Source organism: Pogoniulus pusillus, chromosome 10 (assembly GCF_015220805.1).
Source record: "Pogoniulus pusillus isolate bPogPus1 chromosome 10, bPogPus1.pri, whole genome shotgun sequence".
NCBI lineage: Eukaryota > Metazoa > Chordata > Aves > Piciformes > Lybiidae > Pogoniulus > Pogoniulus pusillus.
Genome location: NC_087273.1, coordinates 23905374 through 23918590, shown reverse-complemented (window position 1 = coordinate 23918590; position 13217 = coordinate 23905374).

Genomic DNA, 13217 nt, shown 5'->3' with positions numbered 1-13217 from the left:
CATGTTACTAGGATTAACTGCGCTGTTTTCTGACCTTTTTCAGTACTGTTGTGAAATCTCTTACTCAAGTGAATCTATAGCAATATCTCACCAGTGTTTTTCTTGTTAGGTTGGTGTTGTTGTTTGGGATTTTTTTTTCCATTCAGCTTCTGATTTGTAATCAAAGCAAAATATACAACAACTACAATTATTCTTAGTTGCGTGATAAGACTAAGACAGGAAAATATGGAAATGTAATGATGGTGTTAATGATACAGCTGATTCCCTATGAAGAAGAAGCAGCAGCAGCAGCATAAGAGAATAAATAAAATATAGAGGTTAAGTGAAAGAAATTCTCTCACAGCTGACAAAATCTACTTGGACCACTTTTACAATATGTGGAGAAACACAAAAGACTTTTGTGAACTGTCAATGAGTAAAATCTTTCACCAACTATGCAAAGCCTCAGGAGGAGACTAAAATCTCCAGCCTAGGGAACGTTAATGATCATATTAGAATGGGAGAAATGCTGGCAAAATGTTTCAGAGTTGCATAATTTTAAGGCTAATAATCAACGTCAGGTGGTTATGGAGTTTACCTTGCCAAGAAATGTTCTGTAGATTTTTAACTTTGTCTAAGTTTTATGCTCTGTTGTTCTAAAACTCTACCTGATAAGTAACCAAAAGACACAGCTCCTCAGTTGGCATCATTTGATTTCTTGAGTGTGTGCTTCATGGCTGCTGCCATTGGACCACAACAGTTCAAGCAGAGATACCTTGAAGGCTTTGGGGAAGTCAAATAAACTTTGAAAGCTAAATCCCTTTCCATGTGATTGTAAACTTCTCCAGATGAGAAAGAAGTCCTTGAAAATCTGCAGGCTGTTTGAAATGCAATAGAAGTAGGATGTCATTTATAGTGACTTCCACAAGCATCTTGTTCTGCAGTGTTTCTATGGTGTCTATAAATTGCCAGTCTGTGGAAGTAAGTGTCCTTAGCCACAGAATTGTTAAAGATAACAAGCTATGAACATTATACCTGGTGTAGTTCATCAAGAACTGACTTGCACTGGTGCTCGCCTGGCACTTCTCTCCTTTTGTCTCCCAGAAATATGTTTATTTTTCTATATAGTGGTACTTTGTGTACTACTTACTTCATCTTCGTATATAAATATTTCACTGAAATAGAATCAGCTCCAGCAACAGTATCTTTCTCCTTGGTTTTGTTCTTGACATCTGGAAGGGAGATGTGCTGTTCCTAACATTGCATTGCCCAAAATACGCTTTCATATTCAAAGAATATATTCCAACTTTGGAATCACTTTTGGCTGTATAGCCCTGGAGGAGAGGTCCAGAGGAGTCCTGCACAGTGGAGTCCGCTGGATAAAAGAGCTACAAGGGGAAGGTAGCATTTAATAATACGAAGCGCTAACTACTTTAGGTGATGATTTCATTCTGGTTAAGTCAAGTTTAGAAGTGAAGTGCTTCAGAAATACAAGCCCATAGGAGAATTTATAAAGAGAAGGCTGAGGAGTTTTTCCAGCAGCTGGATAAGCTCAGCCTGGAGCACAGGGCTGCTGGGGGTGACAGCGTCTGGCCATCATGGCAGGTCTCACAATCCCTCTGCACTCTTCAAACTCTCTAATTCTTCAAACTCCACAGACTCTTGATTTCTAGAGGCACCTGTCCTGGAGTCCTGTACCCCTAAATTCCTCTCCTGCCCGGACTTCGGGGGGAAAGGGGAAAAGCCGCCTGGTTTCCCCCCCCCTCGCCTGCCCTGCAGCCGTGAAGGGGGCGGGGACTGCCCCGTGAGTTGCCGCGCTGGAGCCAGGCTGGGATTGGCCGTGAGCTTTCGCGCCTAAGGTGTGGTAACTCTGCCCTTTGTCTAGCGAAGGTTATAAATATTGGGGGTCTTCCCGCCTTTGGGGGTTCCCGTTTTGGATTTTGCCTGTGCCTGGACGCATGTCTCTGCCTGAGTTCGTTCACTCCCCTGTGCCTGGACTGCAGAGAGACTAAGGACTTGCTTTGGTGTTAGGCACACCTTTGTCTGCCTAACGACCCTTAACGACCCTTAACGACTCCTGAAGCCGCTGGAGGAAGAAGACAGACCGCACGAGCCAGCCTGAGTGAGTTATTTGGCTTAGCTTAATTTAGTAAGAAACCACTATTAATTAATAGCTGAGTCCTTTTCCAAAAACTGATTTCCAAATATATATAGTCAGATTATTAATAGTATCCTTGTAGAATTCTCATGCAACTCAACCTGTTTATCAAACGAAATTAATCTTTGTATATATAGTTGTGGGGGCGGGTTTTGTAAAATAAATATATCTATTTTTGATAAATTCTCGACTCGGCCACGAATTATTACTGCCCTCCGCAACAGCACCATTTACCTTCAGTTATTTGGTGGTTGCCATTAGTATTATACAGAGCAGCAAGCACATTTGAGGATGTTTTACCAGTATTATAATTAGAATCACAGAATGGTTTAGGTTGGAAGGAACCTTTAAAAGTCTTCTAGTCCAACTCAACTGCAATGAGCAGTGATTATCTTCAGCTAGATCAGGTTGCTCAAAGTCCTGTCTAAACTCACCTTGAATGTTTCCAGGGACAGCATTGTTCCAGTGTTTCACCACCGTTGTTGCAAAAAATCTTTTCTAAATCTGTTTTTAATTTGAAGTCATGACTACTCATCCTGCTGATATAGGCCCTGCTAAAAAGATTGTCCCCACCTTTTTTATATGCTCCCTTTACGCACTGAGAGGCCACTCTAAAGCCTCCCCAGAGCCTTCTTTTCTCCAGGCTGAACAACCTCCGTAACATTTCATTTTTTCACTTTCCCTGAATGTTATCTATAACCTATCATTAGACTTTTTGCACAATTCCTTCCAGAGTAATTTCTCATACAGTGGTACCTTGTGAATAGGACAATATGCTATGAGTGCACTTGTGCATCTGAAATAAAGATTGACACAAAGAGGACTTGTTGGCTATCACCCTTGATACTGTTGGTACAAGCTGAGAGGTACGACCATTTTTTAACACACATTCTGATATTAAGACCCAGGTTGCCCCCTTCTCATCTGCATGGTTCACCAAATATAACTTAGTGCTGTGTATGTGTTCAAAGTCGTAAGCTTTCTGTAAAGGCTTTGACAGAGCTGTCATAATTAACAGGCACAAACTGGTGTTCATGCAAGTTAAGGCTTTAATATAAAGTTGCAGGAATCAAGCCTGGGTGCGAGGAGAGACTCTGATCTACCCCAACGCACACCCTTTGCCTTCAGCTTTCTCTTTTTATACCCTATTCTATTACATATTTACTAAGTTCTAAGAAAAGGTTGGGTTTTCTTTATCAGTTCTTAGGAATGTGAGATGTCTCTTCCACACAGGCCTCCTTTTATCCGGTGGTCCCTCTGGTAATGTTTGATGAAGTAAGGGGTCTTGCTTAAGTGTCTTCCTCATGAACTTCAAAGTCCTGGTTCTTCTATTTGCTCATACAGGAAAGGTGGCACCAGAAGGAATGCATTTCCATTTCAATATGCAAAAGACTATCTCTTCCACATGCCTCCCTCCTTTGTCAATCTAATTACTCTTATCTTTAAGCTTATTGAGATGGTGGTGCAAGCAGGAATGCAGTTACATTCAAACCCCCCCCCCTTCCTCCTTGTCTGTGACCTCTTGCCACGAATTGATCGGATCAAACATATGATTCTATATATTTATCACAATCCCCCATTTGCTTTTTGATCAGATTGATTCGTGTTTTAGCTTCAAATCGGGCAATTACTTGCTCTAGAGAGTTTAACTCTCCATCTTTCCTCCTTTCTTTTATCGCCTGAACAATCATTATAGGTTGGGGTTTGGTTCTCTCTTCTGGGTTATGGGGTACAAGAGTCACTTGCATTCCTTGCACAACCATCGTGATCAGTCTTACAAACCATGGAATGAGACAAGGTACAATTAATATCACAATCAGCACTCCCCCTCCCACTAAAGCCAATTTAGTCTAATTATTCTATTAAGCATATACATTGGGGTTCCATATCCCCAAGATCCATCTTCTGCCCACGTTGCAGGGTCATAATAGGCAATGATCCTTTCAGGAGGCCACTCGTTGTCTTTCCAATTTCCTATTTGGAGATCCCTCCTGGCCCTTCTTGGCTCGTCAGTCTCAATGTACAGCTGTTTGCCTAATCTTACTCCCTTGGAGACAGGCAACAGGAAGAAGCTGGGTCTCATTATTCCCAATCCGATAATATCCAACCAGGGCTGGCCACCCATTTATGATTTTGCTACCATTTTACCATGTAACCCCCTTCACATTCCAAATTCCCTATAAAATGACCATTACCCAGTCTCTGCCAGCAACTTCTTCCAATTATATTGGTTTGTAGGACCCACTGGTGCTTTCTGTTACCTCTCTCCACTTTCCAGGATGTTTGCTTCCATTGATTTCCAGGGCCATCGATCTCCTTGATTGGTACCTCCACAGACATAACAATTGGTTACATTCAAGGATTTTGCAATATTCTCAGATAAATTTACAAACAATATTTTTAGCAACTGTTGGAATTTCATACTTAACTCCTGATTCTATTTCATGATAAAATGAATGAAATACCAAATGTTGTGATTTTCTCTACGATACTGGCAGCACTGGCCAGGATCCTCTGGGCAAATGTATTTTTCTTGCACACTATAATAACATCTCCACCCCATATTCCCACAATTTGAAGCACCGTTGTTGTCAATAGCCTGGCAAGCAGCAAAAGTGACCCAAAGGGGTTGGCTGCGGTCAGTAGCCATTTGGCTTCTTCCTAACAACTTTCCTTTCTCATCATTTGCACTTACTTCTACCCACCAAGGATAGGAGCTCCTTCCTTTGGATCATAACAAGTGATTTTTAATGTCTCATTACCCCTCGTTTTTATAACAGGGATCTAACTTTCATCCTTCGTACTCATAAATTGTATGGTACACCAGTGTTTGAGACACAATTTTGCCCCTCCGAGTCGCAGCAATGCAGTCACTGCAATTCTGGGCTTGTTCCAGGACAGGAGGCTTAACCCAAATATGCACAGCAGAGGTCCGGGCAGGGCCATGTCACTCGGCGGTCACAGCCCAGAGGGGTTGCAGCCCTCGGCAGACCTTCTTCAGCCGCAGCACTGGTTCCCACTCCGGTCTTGCCCTCTTTTTGTTTCCTTGGGTGCCTCTCACTGCCCTTTTTGCTTTCCTTGAAATATGTGTCACAAGTTAAATTAAAACACACAAACAAAACAAACAACTAACTAACAGGCAAAACAACAACAACAACAACAACAAACCTCTTCCCCACTACACAATCCCTCCTGTTTGTAACAATTTCAACACCTTCCGTCAGTTTGAGTATTGGTTATGAAGTCTCAATTAGTGCCCCCCCCAGGAGTGATAAGTATTTAGAAATTCCAGCAGTGCTTAGCCTTAGTGTCACTTTGTTTCTCCTGGGTCCAAAGTCACTTGTCCCTCCTGCACAGGTGCTTTTACTCGTGAGGCTGTGTCCGTCTTTTCTCTGCTGTTCTGAGCGCCGTTCCTGTGGTGAGCAGCACAAGAAAAGAGCCTTCCCACAGAGTTAACCAAGTTTGTTCTTTCCAAGTCTTTATCAGTAAAGTATCCGTGCAGGACACCCCCCATCCAACGAGAGACTCCCTGAGTTTCCCTAGGTGAAGCTCTTAACAGAGTTGACTTAATTACTTTGAATGGGCCTGTAAGTGCTTTTGATCGTTTCAGCTTAAGCCAAGCTAAGCACAAACCCGAATCCACCTCCCAAACCCGGTACAATTTCAGAATTGACTGGTGAGCTCACAGATCTCTATGCTTCACCCCCCCCCCCCCACTCACCACAGAGGGGTGAAGCTCTCAGTTCCTATGAGGCACACCTGTCCTCTTATCGAGGGTGGGCTCAGGCCAGTGCTTCACAACCATTTCTAACTGCCTCGTGAATAACCCGGCAATCACTTCTTTTGGGATCCCTTTCTTTCGGCCTACCCATCACCAATACTGTCTAGTATTCAGATGCTCCCTTCCCCCAGTCGAGTGTCGCCTGGGGATTCGAAGCATCTGGCTCCGGGGGTCTGGACTCGGAGGTGGGCGATTAATTTTCACCTGCCTCAAGCCTCTAGGCTCAGGCTTATGTACTTCCTCAGGCACCCCATACTGCCTGGCATAATCTAATAGCTCTCTGGCCACCTCCTCCCACGTCCATTGTCTGCAATCAGGCTGCCTCCTCCCAGGTGTTAAGTTCTCCCTCAGAGCAGCTTGTATTCGAGAGGTAGGTGGGGTGTCAGCTATCTCCTTTTGAAGCTGGATGCCCTTCATCTTAAGGGAGTCAGGAAGCCCCCGACCAAAGGAATCATTCGCTTTGGGTCCACCAAGAGAGAAAGGGGTGATTCAAAATAATGTTTCAGTTCTCGATCATAGACCATTTGCAAACAAGCTGCCTTCTGCACATTTTCCATTATCTGATTCATGCCTCCCCTCAGAACTAGAGGCTCTCCTCTCTCTTTTGAGTCAAAGCCCCCAGCCCAGAAAGCTGCTCGCTGAGTAAGGCTCCAGGGACCACTCCTATTGCCCGTAGTTAGGAACACATTAGCACCCCAATAGCCTGTGGCTTCAGCTTCTGTCAACCTAATTTGATCACCTCCAGTTTTAGAAACACGCCATACATATCCCACCTCAGACTCCCCAGCAGAACGTGTAAACTCTTTACGCTGTTTGGCCAGCTCAGTGGAAGAAAAGGGTATCTCTTTGGTTGTGATGGCAGGGGTGCCATCCTCATCCTCATACAGCATCTCGGTTTTAATGAGAGGACGCATGTGAGCCGCAGCTTCCTCTGCTGCTGCCAGCTCTGCCTGAGGGTATGTGGAGGCAGGCTCTGCCTGCCGTTCTTCCTTCTTCAAAAACCAATTTTGCCACTTCTGCTCTGTTTTTAATCTATCCTTAAGATCTGCCACTTCGTCCTTTAAAGTTACAATATGCCCTTGCAGGGAATCTACCAGATCCTGCAAGGAGGAAATGATTTTATTCTCTCATTCGTTTTGGCTTTGCTTTTCATCTCTCGAAGCGGCGAAACACGCACCCAAAACTGCACAGATGAAAACTTTGCCCTTTCCCGACTTGGCCGTGCCTCCTTCTGCAGGGCCACAATCTGCTCCTCACACTCTGAAAGTTACTCCAGTTCTCACGGGCCCAGCCCTTCCACAGATGGGCGAGCTCCATGAGCTTCCAACAGACACAAAAACCTCTCCACCGTGGCCATTGCCTTTAAGGTAAGAGCTCCACGGGGAGGTCACAACAACACAAAAGACCTTATACCTCAAAATCTTCCCTACAAAAACCGCTCAAGGAAAGCTCCCCCACAAACACTGTTCCCTGGGAAAAAAAAAACGCACAATAAATTCCTCCAGGGAGATCCCACCAAGATCTGGCTTCTTGGAGAGGGCAGTCACACTTTTCCCCATGAGGACACATTTTACAACAAAGAAATTTCTCAGTTTTGTTTTTTTCTAATTAATTTTGAGGTAAAATGTGTCCCTTGATCTGAATCAATATGTTCCACTTCCCCATATCTTGGTATTGTATTTTCCAATAATACCTTTACCACCATATGTGCAGTTGCTCTGCTCACTGGGTAAGCTTCCACCCATTAGGTTAGGTGACCTACTATAACTAATAAGTATTTTACCCTTTTGCAATATCCTTCTACCCATTGTCTACAATATCCAAGGAGTCCCAATAACTGCCTGACTCCTTATTTTCTGGAGTCTTAAACCCCAAGATCCCAGATGTTCTTTCAGGGTCTTGTTTCTTTCCCCTTTGCTCAACCAATGCACTAAATACTTTACTTCTTATTCCACGAATTGTAACTTCTGTTTTGGACACCTTATGTCCTTTTGCTCAAAAAAAAAAAAAAAAAAAAAAAAAAAGAGTCTGTACGGTGGCTTCCCGGACTGCTTCTTCAGTTTTTCCTGCTATACTGTAACAATTTTATCTCTTCTGGAAACACCAGCTGTTCTAATACCTTCTCCAATGTTTGACCAAATAAGTTGGGGAATTCTGTAAATCCCTGGGGTAATGCCGTCCACCTTAACTGTTTTCTTCTCCCTATCTATGGATCTTCTCATTCAAATGTAAAGGGATCCTTTGATCCCTTCTTTAGTGAACAAACCCAGAAGGTTAATCCCTGTCCCACTGAAATTCTGGAGGGAGATAGTTCCTTTGTAGGTTATGCTCTGCCTCCAGTAATAATAACAAATCATTTAGACAAATTTTATCTTCTGCTTCCATTTCTACTTCCTTTAAAACAGGTACTTTAAATGGTTCTCCTTTAGCTCCTGTGTCCACTAAAAAACTCCTCTTCCTCCTTATGGAACCTATTAATAATTTTATCAAGGGCTCAGTAGATGGTGAGGTCTCCAAAAGATACAGCCCCTGACTCCCCTAGTCTTCCTTGAATAATTTCTCATCCTGTGTCCTTTTGCAGCGATATTGCTGGATATGTCCCTTCTTATTGCAACAATGACACACAGGAGGTTCTTTCTCTTGAATTCTGATTTTCCAGAGGCCCCTTGGGCCCCATCCTTTTTAATTCTTTAGTTGTAGTTTGTACTGTCCAACCCTCCCTCACTGCTGTTACAAGGATCTTTAGCTCTTGCTCTCTATTTTTCTGCGCCCCTGTGGACAGATAACTTCTGGGCTTCTCTAAGGAATTCCTCTGATCCCTCTCCGGCCGTTTTGCCACTGGATTGAGATCTATTAAACTCTTTTTCAGCCTTTCCACCTAGTCTCTCAGCCACCCCTCAGGGATCATCCAATAACGTTCCGCCCCCTGAACCCTTAGTGGGTACAGGCCAGCCTCAACAGTCTCCCTTGTAACATTAGACGGCACTGGGACTGGAGCCGCCGGGAAAAAAAGGAACTCGACGAGAGAGAGAGACAAGCGGCAGCGGCGGGGCCGGGGTGGGGCTGGAGCGGCGGCAGCAGCAAGGGAGAGGCTGGAACGGGCAGTGAGTTCCAGCCTAAGGACTCCCGTTCCTCCCTCGTCTTCCGAGCATACAGCTCTGTAACTTTTCTTTCTGCTTATAGTTCCCAGAGCTCAGCATATTTACCCTCCTCCGGGCTAAACGTTTTCCTGTTTCTCACACATTCTACCAGGGCTTGACAAACCCAGTCCTCTAAACACTCAAACATAGACCACTGAACATGTGGCCGTGCTGGTTCCTTTGGCCATATTCTCATACAGTAATAGACTAATTTCAGTTTTGGTTTTGCTTTTCTGGGGCCCCTATCATTCCAATATTTAATCATTAATCTGGTAATTTTGTTTTGCTCCCTCTGTTAAGGTCTTGGGTCCTCAACTTGACCCATCTTTCATGACTGCCTAAAGAGTGTCTTGCAGGGGGCTAAACGACCCTCCTTTAACCCACCCACGAATCCTATAGGAATCGCTTTGAATCCTTTACCGGCCAAATCCCTCGCGGGAGTTTGGAACCGCGGCTTATCGGACCTCCGCACTCGCTTCGGAGTCAGACTCCGTCTCAAACACACTGTTTCACACCAGGCAGTCGAATCCCACCCAACCGAACGGTTTCCGCAATACTCACGACTCTGTCGTCTTTGCTCGGGTCTGTGCGCACAGAATTAAGGGTCTATAAAAGTGGCTGCAGCCTCATCAGGGAGCTCAAAAAAATGTATTGGTTGATTCCGGCAGAGTTCAGGATATCACCAGCCCCGTATGAGTCTCCCCAGGGAGCCACCAAAAAAAAGGTGGGGCGCCCCTCCCTAGGTGAACCCCCAGAGTCTGGTGATATCCCGGACGAGCCCCCAATTTGTCATAAATAACAGGCACAAACTGGTGTTCATGCAAGTTAAGGCTTTAATAAAGTTGCAGGAATCAAGCAATGTACAGGCCTGGGTGCGAGGAGAGACTCTGATCTACCCCAACGCACACCCTTTGCCTTCAGCTTTCTCTTTTTATACCCTATTCTATTCCATATTTACTAAGTTCTAAGAAAAGGTTGGGTTTTCTTTATCAGTTCTTAGGAATGTGAGATGTCTCTTCCACACAGGCCTCCTTTTATCCGGTGGTCCCTCTGGTAATGTTTGATGAAGTAAGGGGTCTTGCTTAAGTGTCTTCCTCATGAACTTCAAAGTCCTGGTTCTTCTATTTGCTCATACAGGAAAAGTGGCACCAGGAGGAATGCATTTCCATTTAAATATGCAAAAGACTCTCTCTTCCACATGCCTCCCTCCTTCGCCAATCTAATTACTCTTATCTTTAAGCTTATTGAGATGGTGGTGCAAGCAGGAATGCAGTTTCATTCAACCCCCCCCCTTCCTCCTTGTCTGTGACCTCTTGCCACGAATTGATCGGATCAAACATATGATTCTATATATTTCTCACACCAGGTTCAAATCTTACTTCTGGACAGGAAATCTAAATCTGAATATTGAAACCCAACTTTTGGTTTTCTAACATGGGAAAAGCTCTGTGATAAATATATAGAAAGGAAAGTTGTTAGGAAGAAGCCAAATGGCTACTGACCGCAGCCAACCCCTTTGGGTCACTTTTGCTGCTTGCCAGGCTATTGACAACAACGGTGCTTCAAATTGTGGGAATATGGGTGGAGATGTTATTATAGTGTGCAAGAAAAATACATTTGCCCAGAGGATCCTGGCCAGTGCTGCCAGTATCGTAGAGAAAATCACAACATTTGGTATTTCATTCATTTTATCATGAAATAGAATCAGGAGTTAAGTATGAAATTCCAACAGTTGCTAAAAATATTGTTTGTAAATTTATCTGAGAATATTGCAAAATCCTTGAATGTAACCAATTGTTATGTCTGTGGAGGTACCAATCAAGGAGATCGATGGCCCTGGAAATCAATGGAAGCAAACATCCTGGAAAGTGGAGAGAGGTAACAGAAAGCACCAGTGGGTCCTACAAACCAATATAATTGGAAGAAGTTGCTGGCAGAGACTGGGTAATGGTCATTTTATAGGGAATTTGGAATGTGAAGGGGGTTACATGGTAAAATGGTAGCAAAATCATAAATGGGTGGCCAGCCCTGGTTGGATATTATCGGATTGGGAATAATGAGACCCAGCTTCTTCCTGTTGCCTGTCTCCAAGGGAGTAAGATTAGGCAAACAGCTGTACACTGAGACTGACGAGCCAAGAAGGGCCAGGAGGGATCTCCAAATAGGAAATTGGAAAGACAACGAGTGGCCTCCTGAAAGGATCATTGCCTATTATGACCCTACAACGTGGGCAGAAGATGGATCTTGGGGATATGGAACCCCAATGTATATGCTTAATAGAATAATCAGACTAAATTGGCTTTAGTGGGAGGGGGAGTGCTGATTGTGATATTAATTGTACCTTGTCTCATTCCATGGTTTGTAAGACTGATCACGATGGTTGTGCAAGGAATGCAAGTGACCCTTGTACCCATAACCCAGAAGAGAGAACCAAACCCCAAACTATAATGATTGTTCAGGCGATAAAAGAAAGGAGGAAAGATGGAGAGTTAAACTCTCTAGAGCAAGTAATTGCCCGATTTGAAGCTAAAACACGAATCAATCTGATCAAAAAGCAAATGGGGGATTGTGAGAAATATATAGAATCATATGTTTGATCCGATCAATTCGTGGCAAGAGGTCACAGACAAGGAGGAAGGGGGGGGGTTGAATGAAACTGCATTCCTGCTTGCACCACCATCTCAATAAGCTTAAAGATAAGAGTAATTAGATTGGCGAAGGAGGGAGGCATGTGGAAGAGAGAGTCTTTTGCATATTTAAATGGAAATGCATTCCTCCTGGTGCCACCTTTCCTGTATGAGCAAATAGAAGAACCAGGACTTTGAAGTTCATGAGGAAGACACTTAAGCAAGACCCCTTACTTCATCAAACATTACCAGAGGGACCACCGGATAAAAGGAGGCCTGTGTGGAAGAGACATCTCACATTCCTAAGAACTGATAAAGAAAACCCAACCTTTTCTTAGAACTTAGTAAATATGGAATAGAATAGGGTATAAAAAGAGAAAGCTGAAGGCAAAGGGTGTGCGTTGGGGTAGATCGGAGTCTCTCCTCGCACCCAGGCCTGTACATTGCTTGATTCCTGCAACTTTATTAAAGCCTTAACTTGCATGAACACCAGTTTGTGCCTGTTATTTATGACACTGGGATACTTTTTAGAATCTCCTAGAGCGATTCTGTCGGCTTGTATCAAACACCCTACAGTGGTTGCAGTCACTGACTGTGTAAGAGTCATGGCGAAAAAAGAAGCCATGACATTTCTCTCTCCTCAGTTTTCAGATGAGTGAGTGCAGTTTCAGAAAGGTTGCTACAAGAGAGAAATTTTTTTGCATCCTGTGCATAGCTCGGCACCAGTAAAAAGCCAACACATCACAAGTTTTGCCCTGGTCCATAACCATCTTTATCTAGGTCACGGACTAATGGATGGATTTGGTGACATTGCATTCCCTCATTTGACACTGACCTTGATGGTAACTGGCTCAGCAGGATCCTTTCTCAATTCCAGCTCAAGCTTGAGCTGACCACATGCTCAAATAATTCTTTTTACTTCGGGCCCAGAAGGTATGTTTATGTGTCACTGATTAGGAGGCCTTTGTCAATTCTGTGACTACTGCCTAGACGAAGTGGGAGCTCCTGCTGGGAGGGCTCCCGCAGCAATCAGTTGGTGACTTTGTTGTGAAGCGGCTGGCATATCAGTTCATCTCCTCATTGTCAACCTACCTAAATTTCACTAAGTTCTTTCTTTGCAGATCCATTTGTTGTCTCAGCTATGCAGTGACCAGCTGGAGAGTTGTAGGACCAGGCACTCAGTTAATGACTAGGTGGCCTTAACATGCAGAGAGAGAAAGCCTTCACACAGAGTAACAGAATCATAAAACAGTCTGGGTTGGAAGAGAACTCCAAAGGTCATCTAGTCCAATCCCCTCTGCAGTAAGCAGGGGCATCCTCAACCAGATCAGGTTGCCCAGAGTCCTATTAAGCCTCACCTTGAATGTCTCCAGGGATGGGGCCTCAACTACCTCCCTGGGCAAGCTGTCAGTGTTCCACTACCCTCATGGTAAATAACTTGTTCCAGCTGCATCACATCGTTTTATCACAGTAATTTAAATTCTTTCTATTTTGCTACACTAGCTGAACTGTTGACCCCTGTTTTCACCTGA